This window comes from Somniosus microcephalus, chromosome 13 (assembly GCF_052327205.1).
Source record: "Somniosus microcephalus isolate GS21.2 chromosome 13, FLI_Smic_1.0, whole genome shotgun sequence".
NCBI lineage: Eukaryota > Metazoa > Chordata > Chondrichthyes > Squaliformes > Somniosidae > Somniosus > Somniosus microcephalus.
This window is the reverse complement of record NC_140999.1, coordinates 8,597,255-8,610,713: the sequence shown is the minus strand read 5'-3', so window position 1 is coordinate 8,610,713 and position 13,459 is coordinate 8,597,255. Positions and strand designations below refer to the sequence as shown.

General features: G+C 49.5%; 1 protein-coding gene across 3 annotated transcripts in view; it reads left to right on the top strand.

Moving 5' to 3' along the window:
• The first annotated feature begins 1,991 nt into the window (after positions 1 to 1,991).
• Positions 1,992 to 13,459, top strand: part of LOC147108031 (N-acetyllactosaminide beta-1,3-N-acetylglucosaminyltransferase 3-like) — a 58,866-nt gene continuing 47,398 nt past the window's right edge. For 2 of the 3 annotated variants that reach the window (XM_086004448.1, XM_086004450.1), the window contains exon 1: positions 1,993 to 2,262. The gene's annotated coding sequence lies outside the window, so the exon portion shown is untranslated. Of the gene's footprint in view, positions 2,263 to 13,459 lie in introns of all 3 variants that reach the window. The other variant, XM_086004454.1, reaches the window with a different exon arrangement.

The following is a 13,459-nucleotide window of genomic DNA, read 5'->3' as shown; positions in this document are numbered from 1 at the left end:
GGCAGAAGGCTGGCGTGCCGCCGGAGCCTTGCCGCGTGCGGCCACGCCACTGGGAGCAGGTTCTGCCCTCCCCTCCACCGCCTCCCCCCTCTGGGCAGAAGGCTGGCGTGCCGCCGGAGCCTTGCCGCGTGCGCCCATGCCACTGGGACCAGGTTCGGGGCTCCCCTCCCCCGCCTCCCCCTGGCTCTCCGGCACGCCAGACGTCTCCCCTTCATTGCCATCTCCTGGAGCGGAGGAGGGTTCCCCCGAGGTGGCGCCTTCCTGCTGCTCCTCGACGTCCTCCTCCTCCGAGGGCCTGGCTGTGTGGGCTTCAGGGAGCACCTCCTCCTCACCAGCTGAAAGCAGGAAGGCACAAGTGTAGCTTTAGAGTGAGGACAGGCCGACAGCGAGGGAGGCCGCACTGGTGCATTATGCGCATTTTTCGGCCAGTGGGGAAGGATGTAGATCTGATGCGCGAGGGCAAGGATAGAGGTGCACCCGGCCCTGTCCTTACCAGTGGGTTCCAGTATCGGGTCTGCGTCGCCGAGCGCCACAGGCCCAATCACCGGGTGACGCAGCAGTCGGGCCACCCTCTCTTCCAGAACCGTTAGCTCCTGGTAATCGCGAGGGCCTCCACCAGTGACACGCAGGCTCCTGGCGTTCCTCGCCAGCTTGGCCTGCAAGAGAAAGGAGGGCGTCTAAGTACAGTGTGGTGCCCCGTTGCTGTGTGTGAGGCCTGCCATGGTGGAATAGCTTGCACAGTGTGGTGCCCTGTAGCTGTGTGTGAGGCCTCCCATGGTGGAATAGCTTGCACAGTGTGGTGCCCTGTAGCTGTGTGTGAGGCCTGCCATGGTGGAATAGCTTGCACGGTGTGGTGCCCTGTAGCTGTGTGTGAGGCCTGCCATGGTGGAATAGCTTGCACAGTGTGGTGCCCTGTAGCTGTGTGTGAGGCCTGCCATGGTGGAATAGCTTGCACAGTGTGGTGCCCTGTAGCTGTGTGTGAGGCCTCCCATGGTGGAATAGCTTGCACAGTGTGGTAAGTGCAGAAAGAGCTATTGATTAACATGCAAGTGCCATTGCAGCGGCAGCAGGGCTGGGCATTAGACCTTGGATGTCCCTTTGGCCCTAATGGGAGGTGCACATGCAAGGATGAGGGGGACATTGGAAAGGGTACTCACCTTGATCAGCCGACATAGGTCGTTGTATTTCTTGCGGCACTGGTCCGCACTCCTGGGAACATCGGAGTTGGAGGAGACCCTCCGGGCAATTTTGGTCCACGCCTCCCTGAACTGGCTCCTGGGAGCCTTCCTGCCACTAGCCGGGCACACGACCCGTCTTCTTTTGCGCACCCCATGAAGGAGCACACCCAGCGCATGCTCAGAGAACCGCTGGGCTCTTTCACGGGCCCTCTCCATGACCTCCAGGCGTTGATATGGCACACAACCAGTCCTGAGGCCTAGTTGCAGGGCTACAGCATGCAGGGCGTGGCTGCAGTCAAAGTTGACCCTTCCCCCTTTAAGAGCTGGCCGGCGTCAGGGTGTCTGCTGACACTCACCACATGATCGCACCTGCGCTGCGCCCGGAATCGGCGTTATTAGGCTGCATCGCCGGATTAGCGCCTGAACACAGGGTTCCAACGCCTTTTGCAGCGCTCGGCCAAAAAGTTGGCCAAATCTACTGAATTTCGGCGAGCTCGCCTGCACTTTCCGGCGGCCGCTAAATTTGACGAGCGCCCGACTTTAGCGCCGCAATAGCGTCCGAACTGAATTTCTAGGCCTCAAATTTCAGCAATGGAATATATATTTATTTCCTACCCACTCTTATCTTTCCCCTCACCCATGTCAAACATCTCGCTCTCTTTGCTTCCCAGCTGTGCAACGGAGGTAGGCACCGTCGTAAAAAGGAAAGGGTTTTGATTGGTGAAATACTGGCTCCGTAGACCAGCCTCTTGACGAATCAAACTGCAGACCATTGCTGATCAACACAGTCACAGCACACCCAGCCTAGTAAAGCTTATCTTCCGTGCATTGAGCTTTAAGATAGAGAGATGTTGACCTCACGTTTGTATGTCTGCATGTAGAGAGGATATGATGTGGCTCGAGTGAGTTTCCTGACACGACCTTTTGTTATTTATATTACCGTGTGCAACGAGCCCAGTTGCCTGCTGCTGATTAATGTAGAAAGTTAATTTATTTAGTCAAGGATCAGCTTTGTAAGTAGTGGAATTATCAGTGGGGGAAGGATTCACAAATCAAGTGAACACGTAACGCTCGCCACCCAAAGGTAAGAGGTTTACTGTTAACACGACTCAACCAGCAAGCGCGACAGGACTAAGCCTCAAGGGTAGGCGGGAGGCACAAGCATTGTTCGGTGTGGTCCTCGAGCCTTGCAGACCAGGTTTGACGCCCGCACCCCCCGCCCCCGGGTCTTCGTAGAGTCGGCTCGGCTGCTCTCGGCCGAGGCTGCACTTGACCCAGAGAGTGGGGCAACAAAGCCAGAATCCCTGCCTCACCCATTGCTTTCCGGGAGGGGTCCCGCTGTGGGAAAGCACGTATGTGTGTGTGTGTGTGGGGGGAGGCGGGGGGGAGAGGGTGAGGAGCAACAACAGGATGAGACTGTATTTATATAGCGCCTTTAACGTAGTAAAACATCCCAAGGCGCTTCACAGGAGTGATTATCAAACAAAATTTGACACCGAGCCACATAAGGAGATATTAGGGCAGGTGAGCAAAAGCTTGGTCAAAGAGGTAGGTTTTAAGGAGCGTCTTAAAGGAGGAAAGAGCGAGGCGGAGAGGTTTAGGGAGGGAATTCCAGAGCTTAGGGCCCAGGCAGCTGAAGGCACGGCCGCCAATGGTGGAGCGAAGGAAGTGGGGGACGCGCAAGAGGTCAGAATTGGAGGAGCGCAGAGATCTCGGAGGGTTGTGGGGCTGGAGGAGGTTACAGAGATAGGGAGGGGGGCGAGGCCATGGAGGGATTTGAAAGCAAGGAAGAGAATTTTAAAATTGAGGTATTGCCAGACTGGGAGCCAGTGTAGGTCAGTGAGCACAGGGGAGATGGGTGAATGGTGCACGTTAGGATGCGGGCAGCAGAGTTTTGGATGAGTTCAGGTTTATGCAGGATGGTTTACGGACACCTGCATTTCTATCGCACCTTTCACAACCTCAGGACATCCCAAAATGCTTTACAGCCAATGAAGTACTTTTTGAAGTGCAGTCACTGTTGTAATGTAGGAAACGCAGCAGCCAATTTGCGCACAGCAAGCTCCCACAAACAGCAATGTGATAATGACCAGATCATCTGTTTTAGTGATGTTGGTTGAGGGATAAATATTGGCCCCAGGACACCCATGCTCTTCTTCAAAGTAGTGCCATTGGGATCTTTTATGTCCACCTGAGAGAGCAGAGAGAGCCTTGGTTTGGCATCTCATCCGAAAGACGGCACCTCCGACAGTGTGGCACTCCCTCGGTACTGCACTGGGAGTGCCAGCCTAGGTTTTGTGTTCAGGTCTCTGGACTGGGACTTGAACCCACGACCTACTGACCCAGGAGCCAGAATGCTGCCCACTGAGCCACACCTGGCACCCTAAGGTGTGGGAGGGCAGCCCGTGCGCGTGGATCTGTACCCCGGCATCATTTCAGCAGAGGAGGGGAGAACATTGGAGGGAGAGGGGGAAGAAAAGACAGATGAACTGACAGCGATCATGTACAGTGGCTCCTCGCTCTGTGCTCGGAATATGGACGACGCACTTTTGAAAGAGACTGTTGGTGGAGAGCATGCACAGATTTAAGGCGCACTTCCTGACCTGTCTGGATGTAGGCAGCGATGGGTTTCATTTTCTCCGGTTTCCCACCACAGCACCCTTTCACAGAAAATTCTGCTGTACTGTATTCAAAGCCAGTCGGAAATATCTTAAGCCCTAGGCTAAGCTGAGGCAGTTAAACACATTCCTGTCCAGAATCCAGGCAAAATTTACATGTGAATCATTAATGGAATGGAAAACATTGATAGCTCCAGTCAGCCCGATAAGTATTTAAATGTGTTCTTGCCCAATGCTTTCCGTGTTATTTGCCAAAGGCTGTGGCTGATCATGGCAAAGGCTGCAGAGAGGTCAAGAACGAGGAGGGAAAATGCACCATGGTCGCAGTCACAGAGGGGGTCATTAGTTCTCAGATATTTTCACTATTGCCCTGGGGGTGTTCCACCGATCCCCAGCAAGAATTACGGGGAATTCCCCCGTGGATATTCAGGGGATATGTATCTTACATGGGTGCAAGTTATGTTACAGTTGTACAGAGCGCTGGTGAGATCCCATCTGGTGCACTGCGTTCAGTTCTGGGCCCCGCACCTCGGGAAGGATAGCCGCGCCTTGGAGGGGAAGCAGCACAGATTCACCAGAATGAAATGGGGGCGAAAAGCGTTAAATGATGAGGACAGGTTGTATTCCCTCAAAAGCAGAAGATTAAGCGGTGATCTAATCGAGATGTTTAAGATGATTAGAGGAGTTGATTGGGTAGATAGAGAGAAACTATTTCCTCTGGTGGGGGGAGTCCAGAACAAGGGGGTATAAAAAGCGAAGTAAAAGAGGAAATAGCAGAGGCCCTGACCATCATTTTTCAATCCTCTCTGGCTTCAGGTGTGGTGCTGGAGGACTGGAGGACTGCTAATGTGGTACCCTTGTTTAAAAAGGGAGAAAAGGATAGACCGAGTAATTACAGGCCTGTCAGCCTAACCTCGGTGCTGGGAAAATTAATGGAAAGAATTCTGAAGGACAGGATGTGGTAAACCACTGTTTGTATTCCTGTTTGTCCTGTTTGTATTCCACTGTGTACATGCCTGGACATGCCTCGGCTGACTCCTCCCACAGGTCCTAGTATAAAGGTGACTGCTCCCCAGCCCTTAATATCATGGACCGGTCGACCACGCGAGGCAGACCTCCATTCTGTTGTTAATAAAAGCCTTTAGTTACTCTTCTAACTCTCAGTCTTTTATGAGTAATTGATAGCGCATCACAGGATAAATCTTCATTTAGAAAGACACGGATTAATCAAGGATAGTCAGCACGGATTTGTTAAGGGAAGGTCGTGTCTGACAAACTTGATTGCATTTTTTGAGGAGGTAACAAGGAGAGTAGATGAAGGTAGTGCGTTTGATGTAGTGTATATGGGCTTTAGCAAGGCTTTTGATAAGGTTCCACATGGCAGACTGGTCACGAAGTTAAAAGCCCATGGGATCCAGGGCAAAGTGTCAAGTTGGATTCAAAACTGACTTGGAGACAGGAAGCAGAGGATAATGGTTGATGGGTGTTTTTGTGACTGGAAGGCTGTTTCCAGTGAGGTTCTGCAGGGCTCAGTACTCGGTCCCTTGCTTTTTAATAAGAACATAAGAACATAAGAAGTAGGAGCAGGAGTAGGACATACGGCCCCTCAGGCCTGTTCCGCCATTCAATAGGATCATGGCTGATCCGAATCTAGACTCACGTCCACTTCCCTGCCCTCTCCCCGTAACCCCTAATTCCCTTATCTGCTAGGAAACTGTCTATCTCCGTTTAAAATTTATTTAATGTTGCAGCTTCCACAGCTCTCTGGGGTAGCAAATTCCATAGATTTACTACCCTCTGAGTGAAGAAGTTTCTCCTCATCTCAGTTTTGAAAGGGCAGCCCCTTATTCTTAGATAATGCCCCCTAGTTCTAGTCAATGATATCAATGATCTTGACTTGAATATAGGGGGTATGATTAAGAAGTTTGCAGATGATACTAAAATCGGCTGTGTGGTTGGTACTGAAGAAGGAAGCTGTAGACTGCAGGAAGATATCAATAGATTGGTCAGGTGGGCAGAACAGTGGCAAATGGAATTCAATCCGGAGAAGTGTGAGGTAATGTATTTGGGGAGGGCTAACAAGGAAAGGGAATACACATTAAATGGTAGGACACTGAGTAGTGTAGAGGAACAAAGGGACCTTGGAGTGCATGTCCACAGATCCCTGAAGGTAGCAGGCCAAGTAGATAAGGTGGTTAAGAAGGCATACAGAATGCTTTATTAGCTGTGGCATAGAATACAAGAGCAGGGGGGGTTATGCTTCAACTGTATAAAACACTAGTTAGGCCTCAGCTAGAGTACTGCGTGCAGTTCTGGTCACCACATTACAGGAAGGATGTGATTGCACTAGAGAGGGTACAGAGGAGATTTACAAGGATGTTGCTGGGAGTAGAGAATCTTAGCTATGAGGAAAGACTGGATGGGCTGGGTCTGTTTTCCTTGGAACAGAGGAGGCTGAGGGGAGATCTTATTGAGGTGTATAAAATTATGAGGGGCCTAGATAAAGTGGATAGAAAGGATCTATTTCCCTTAGCAGAGGAGTCAAAAACCAGGGGGCACAGATTTAAAGTCATTGGGGGAAGGTTTAGAGGGGATTTCAGGGGAATTTTCTTCACCCAGAGGGTTGTGGGGGTCTGGAACTCACTGCCTGAAAGGGTGGTAGAGGCAGGAACACTAACCACATTTAAAAAGTACTTGGATGTGCACTTGGGATGCTGTAACCTGCAGGGCTACGGACCAAGAGCTGGGAAGTGGGATTAGGCTGGATAGCTCTTTGTTGGCCGGCGCGGACACGATGGGCCGAAATGGCCTCCTTCCGTGCTGTAACTTTCTATGATTCTATGATTCTAACCTTAAAATTAGAGCCAGGCCGTTCAGGGGTGATGTCAGGAAGCACTTCTTCACACAAAGGGTGGTGGAAATCGGGAACTCTCTCCCCCAAAAAGCTGTTGAGACTGGGGGGGTCAACTGAAAATGTCAAAACTGAGATTGATGGGCTTTTGTTAGGCAGCGTATTAATGGCTATGAAACCAAGGTGAGTAGATGGGGTTAAAATACAGATCAGCCATGATCTATTTGAATGGTGGAACAGGCCCGAGGGGCTGAATGGCCTCCTCCTGTTCCTAAACCCTTTCATGACCTGGTCCCACCCCATCTCTGCAACCTCCTCCAGCCCTACAACCCCACTGTGTCTCTGGTCTCTTGTGCATCCTCTTCCTTTAGGGTCGGCAACTCTGATTGGACAGATTCCTGGAGGTTTCATCACATGACCCCCTGCCTCCAACCGCCCCGCCCCCACCCCCCCCCACCGGCACTCCCGCCATTGGTCGCTCGACATGTCCGTTTTCGCGGCACCCCGCCTCCCCCACGACCAATCGGAAAGCAAACAGACTCTTCGTTACCTAACCGGATGACTCTCGACTGTCAGTCAAACAACCTTTGCTGCTCATAGAAACTTAGAAACATAGAAGATAGGAGCAGGAGCAGGCCATTCGGCCCCTCGAGCCTGTTCCGCCATTCAATGCGATCATGGCTGATCATCCAAGTTCAGTACCCTGTCCCTGCTTTCTCCCCATACCCCTTGATCCCTTTAGCCTTAAGAAATATATCCAACTCCTTCTTGAATATATTTAATGAATTGGCCTCTACTGCCTTCTGTGGTAGAGAATTCCACAGGTTCACCACTCTCTGGGTGAAGAAATTCCTCCTCATTTCTGTCCTAAATGGCTTACCCCTTATCCTTAGACTGTGACCCCTGGTTCTGGACTCCCCGGCCATCGGGAACATCCTTCCTGCATCTAGTCTGTCCAGTCCTGTCAGAATTTTATAAGTTTCAATGCTCACCGCCAATATTTTTCTAATTAACAAACAAAAGCATTTTTTTTTAAACCACAATTTTTTTTATTGCCCCGCTGATGTTTCTCCCGGGCGTTGCTCGCGGTGACTGTCCTGGAGATTAATCCTTAATTTCTGGAGACTCCAGGGCAACCTTGGAGGGTTAGCAACCCTACCTTCCATTGGTGGTCCTGCCTTTAGCTGCCAAAGAGTCCCCTACTGCGATTCCCTCTTTAAACTCCTCCACCTCTCCGCCTCCCTCTTCTTTAAGACACTCATTAAAACCTACCACTTTGACCAAGATTTTGGTCATCTGCCCTAATGACCCAGAAATTCGGGTCGGAGGCTTCCCACGGGTGCAAGCCCCCGACCTGCACTTACCTAGCGCGCCGGCCGTTGAGCTGTGGGCCCGCGTGGGATTCCGATCCTGGGCCTGCTCCAACTGCCGGCGCGCAGTGCTTGCGTATCCCAGGGGCGCAGTTAGTTCGAAGCATCCCCTGGGATCACGTGGGCCATGGAGAGCCAATCGGAGCAGGGAATCTGTATTCATAGATTTGACAGGAAGACCTGTCAAATCTATGAATACAATTCAGCCCCAAAACATCACTAAAACTTCAAATAAATTTAAAAAAAATCATATTTTTAAAATAACTATAAATTACATAAAGTAACTATTTTAAACAATAATTTAAATTTTTGAAAAAGTTAATTACAGTTTCTAACGGGGCTAAAAATAAACTTACCTTTCTTTAAAGTATTAAAAAATAATAAACCTGTGGAAAAAATGTTTTAATTTTACTTAATTCACCACTTACCTTGTTAAAAGCAGGCCTTGCGACTGCTTTTTAAAAGCGTAGCTGCTGGAGACTTACCCTCCCGGAGAAACCTGGAAAAAAACCGGAAGTTCCAGGCGTACGCGCTGCTTCTCCGGCGCACGCGTTCGACCTGTGAACCCCTTCCTTTAAGGGAACAGAAGTTCCGGTTTCCTGCGGATGCGCAGTGCATGCACGAAACCGACACTTTTGTTGGGCCTACGTGTGAGTACCCAGCGCGGACTCACCCGTGGGGACCCGAATTTCTCCTTATGTGGCTCGGTCTCAAGTTTTGTTTGATAATCGCTCCTGTGAAGCGCCTTGGGGGCTAATGTTCCCTCTAAGCTGCGCAGCTGCTGCACAGCGCCCTGCAGCTCCCGCGCAGCCGGCCCACTGCCTTTTAAATAGGAAAAACCGTGCGCGCGCACGATATACTGAATGGGTCGCACAGCCCCTTAAAGTGGCCGCGCAACCAAAAAAATAATTAAAGGGAGCCCTTCCCCTTAGTAGAGGGGTCAATAACCAGGGGGCATAGTTTCAAGGTAAGGCGCAGGAGGTTTAGAGGGGATTTGAGGAAAAACTTTTCACCCAGAGGGCGGTTGGAATCTGGAACTCACTGCCTGAAAGGGTGGTAGAGGCAGGAACCCTCAACATTCAAGAAGCATTTAGATGAGCACTTGAAATGCTATAGCATACAAGGCTACGGACCAAGTGCTGGAAAATGGGATTGGAATAGATCTCGTTTTGAATACCTCTTAATGTCTCTCCACTTCTTTTGTTCTCTCCCAGCCCTGCCTTCGATCTATTTCATTTCCTTTCCAGTTTTGAAAAAGGGTTTCGACCCGAAACGTCGACTCTAATTTCTCTCCACGGATGTTGCCTGGCCTGCTGAGTTTTTCCAGCATTTTCTGTTGTTATTTCAGATTTCCAGCATCTGCAGTATTTTGCTAGCGTATTAGAATAGACAGGGCTTGATGGCCGGCGCGGACACGATGGGCCAAAGGGCCGCTTTCTGTGCTGTATAACTCTATGACTCTATGACTGCTTGGGATGCTAAAAGCCCTATATAAATACAAGTTGTTGTTAAAGGCACTAAAATAAAATACAGGTCGTTGAATTCCTGGCTGTACGATCATTAATAAGTAACAGTACATACCTGGCCCGTATTGACTCTCCTGGCAAGTTGCTGATCTTGAATCACTTGGTTGACAGAGCTAGCATAGTAACAGTACACAGAGTAACTGCAGGAGGGTACACAGGTAACCAGCAACACATCTCAAACTGTCTTCAGTCTGAATGTGGGCTGAGCATGAGAATGTCCTGTTCTTGCATCTCTCCAAGCCTTGCATTCTTCAAAGCCGCTCACCGAAAGAGTTTAATTTATGGATCACATTCCGAGATGATGATTGAGGGCCGTACTCCAGTAACTGGTCAACTTTGAATCCTTTTTGACTACTCACCAGTAGGTGCAGTTTCAATGAAACTTCTTCCTTTTCGAAGACAGATTGTTGCTTTTTTTGACAAGACTTAGGTTCTTGCCTCTGTGACATGAGGCAACGACTTGCTCCCACCTCGCGCCTTTGTCATTGCGCAGCATCAAGGGATGGGGCGCGGGGGGTGGGGGGGGGGTGTTTGGGAGGAAGACTTGGCGAGGAGCCGGAGGGCACGGTGGAACGGGTAGGTTTCTGAAGGGGCTTTTGAAAGTGGAAGCGATGCATCAAGCTGGAAGGGGTTTGGGGAGGGAGTCGTGGCGGTGGAGTGGAAACCCGGGTTGGCAGGGGGTGGGGGGGGGGGGGCAGTCAGACGCACACAGACCTTGTGTGCAGTTTTGGTCGCCTTATCTGAGGAAGGATGTTCTTGCCATGGAGGGAGTGCAGTGAAGATTCACCAGGCTCATACCTGGGATGGCAGGAATGACGTATGAGGAGAGATTGGGTCGATTGGGCTTATACTCGCTGGAGTTTAGAAGAATGAGAGGGGATCTCATTGAAACTTATAAAATTCTGACAGGACTGGACAGACTAGATGCAGGAAGGATGTTCCCGATGGTGGGGGAGTCCAGAACCAGGGGTCACAGTCTAAGGATAAGGGGTAGGCCATTTAGGACAGAAATGAGGAGGAATTTCTTCACTCAGAGAGTGGTGAACCTGTGGAATTCTCTACCACAGAAGGCAGTTGAGGCCAATTCATTAAATATATTCAAGAAGGAGTTAGATATATTTCTTAAGGCTAAAGGGATCAAGGGATATGGGGAGAGAGCAGGGACAGGGTACTGAATTTGGATGATCAGCCATGATCGCATTGAATGGCGGAACAGGCTCGAGGGGCCGAATGGCCGACTCCTGCTCCTATCTTCTATGTTTCTGTGTTTCTGTGACAAAAGAGCAGAGGGTGCAAGCTGGGGTGAAGGGCGGGGGGACGTTGCAAAGGCACTGCGCGTCTTTATTCAGTGACACTTAACCTCAAACCAACCTCCCGTCTTTCGGATGAGATGGTAAACCGAGGCCCCAGCCTGCTCTCTCTCAAGTGGGCGTAAAAGAACCCACGGCCACTATTTCAAAGAGCAGGGGAGTCCTCCCCGGTGTCCTGAGGCCAATATTTATCCCTCAATCAACATAACAAAAAAAAAACAGATTATCTGGTCATTATCACAGTGCAGTTTGTGGGAGCTTGCTGTGCGCAGGTTGGCCGCTGTGTTGCCTACATTACAACAGCGACTCCACTTCAAAACAGGTTCTTCATTGGGTATAAAGCGCTTTTGGACATCCTGATGTCATGAAGGGTGCTATAGAAATGCAAGTTCTTTCTTTAAAATACAATATTAATTCAAAAATTTAAACCCTCTAGTTCTGCTCTCCTATTGTTCTGTCCCACCCGTCTTTCTCATTTTGTTCTAAAATGCTACTTTTTTTCTATTTGTTCTATTTCTGAATTATAACCTTTGTTCTCTCTTTTCCTGATCTCCATTTTGAAGGCGGGGGGCGGGGGACGACCGACATTAAAAAAAAACAACTTTGAGAATTCAGTGTCAAATGAGCAGGAAGTTGAGAATATTTCCACTGCAGGAAAGGCTCAAGGAAGTCTGTATCGGGGTTTTAAGGTTCTGAGGGATTTAGCTGAATAGCTCTAATTGTTTGACGTAAGTACAAACTCTGTAACCAGGAGTAATGGACTCGTGTTCGGAACAGAAGATGGAAGGTGAACGGTTTAGATCGAGCCACGTCACACAAAGGGTGGGGGGGGGATTGTGGGGAACAACTTGTTCAGGGAAGAAAATGGACACTGCCGATTAGAACTGATGGGTAGGAGAGAGAGAGAGAGAGATTGTGAAAAGGAGAGAATATATGAGAGAGAGTAAGAGTGAGAGAAAAAGAGAGTACGTATGTGTGTGAGAGAGAGTATGTGAGAGAGAGAGAGAGAGACCAGTCTGCAGTCTTTCATACAGTTGACCACACCATCCTCCTCGGTTTTTGAACCTAGCCCAATTGCTAGACGGACGGTTCGAATCGCCCCCACCTTACGAAAGTGCCATACCCGGGAATTATTATTCAGAGTGTAAGTGAAATAAGTCACGGACAGGAATGCTTCGGTGAAAAATCAAACTGATATTTATTTGGTCTAACATACACTGGCTAAAACATGCAGTACTAAATGAAATCACTATCTGTGGAGAATAAAATCCAGATTACAATCAACATACATACAGTACAAAACTGGGGACTATAACAAGCAGTAATTCCCTTGTTGCTATAGTGGACTCTAACTCCACCCCTACCGACGAATTACCCAGTCGCATAAACCCCTTCACCTGGCTGAACCAAACAAAGCTCCCACCCTCGGAATAGCCCAAAAACTTCACTTCTGAGAGACTATGCTTACTCCCACACGCGGTCGGCTTCTCTGGTACTTCCTGTTAGTTCGATCTTGTTGGAGCAGGGGGCGAGAGAGAGAGAAAGAATGGTGGAAAAGAATCTATCTTTATAGTACGATAGCAAAATACTGCAGATGCTGGAAATCTGAAATAACAACAGGAAATGCTGGAAAAACTCAGCAGGCCAGGCAACATCTGTGGAGAGAAATTAGAGTTGACGTTTCGGGTCAAAACCCTTTATCAAGACTTTATAGTAGTCTGGCTGCCCCTATCTTTTCCCGCCAATCTTTAAAATCCTATTGTTTCTAAGCACCCCGGTGCTTAATCAGTGATGAGTCATCGTCAGACCCATGCGTATTGCATTAATGGCCCTAAGTCTGGGACATATCTTTCGGTCTTTGTGTTGGGGAAAAAAACTGGCTCCTTATCGGCTGGCTGAGGCTAGTGGGTTCATTGTTCTGCTTCTCTTCTGAGATGGAGGTGAGAAGTGCTTTGCATATTAGAGTGGCCTTTTCAAATCAAGTTCAACGGCCCCCTTCCTTTTTCCAGGACTGTCAAGTGAACCCATACATTCTGGATGACTGACAGTTCTTTTGTCACAGCCAACTGCCATGCATTCTCTGGAGCTTTAACAAACCAGTCTTTCGTGTATCTGCACAGGGCGATCCCATAACAGGGAAAATACCCTCAGGAAAATCCCCTAAAGTCCACAAAATATTCCCGACTGAGTCCATTCTTCAGAGACTTTGCGATCTCTTCAGCTGCTCCTCTGTTATCCAGCTGGGTGGGACTGCTCTTGCCTGGTTCCATTCCTATCTATCTAATCATAGCCAGGGAATCTCCTGCAATGGCTTCTCTTCCCGCTCCCGCACCATTACCTCTGGTGTCCCCCAAGGATCTATCCTTGGCCCCCCCTCCTAGTTCTCATCAACATGCTGCGCCATGGTGACATCATCCGAAATTACATCAGGCTCCACATGTACACTGACGACACCCAGCCCTACCTCACCACCACCTCTCCCGATCCCTCCATTGTATCTGATTTCTCAGGCTGCTTGTCCGACTATTAGCATCAGATGAGCAGAAATTTTCTCCCATTAAACAGTAGGAAGACCGAAGCCATTGGCCAGAATTTTCCCGGGGGTG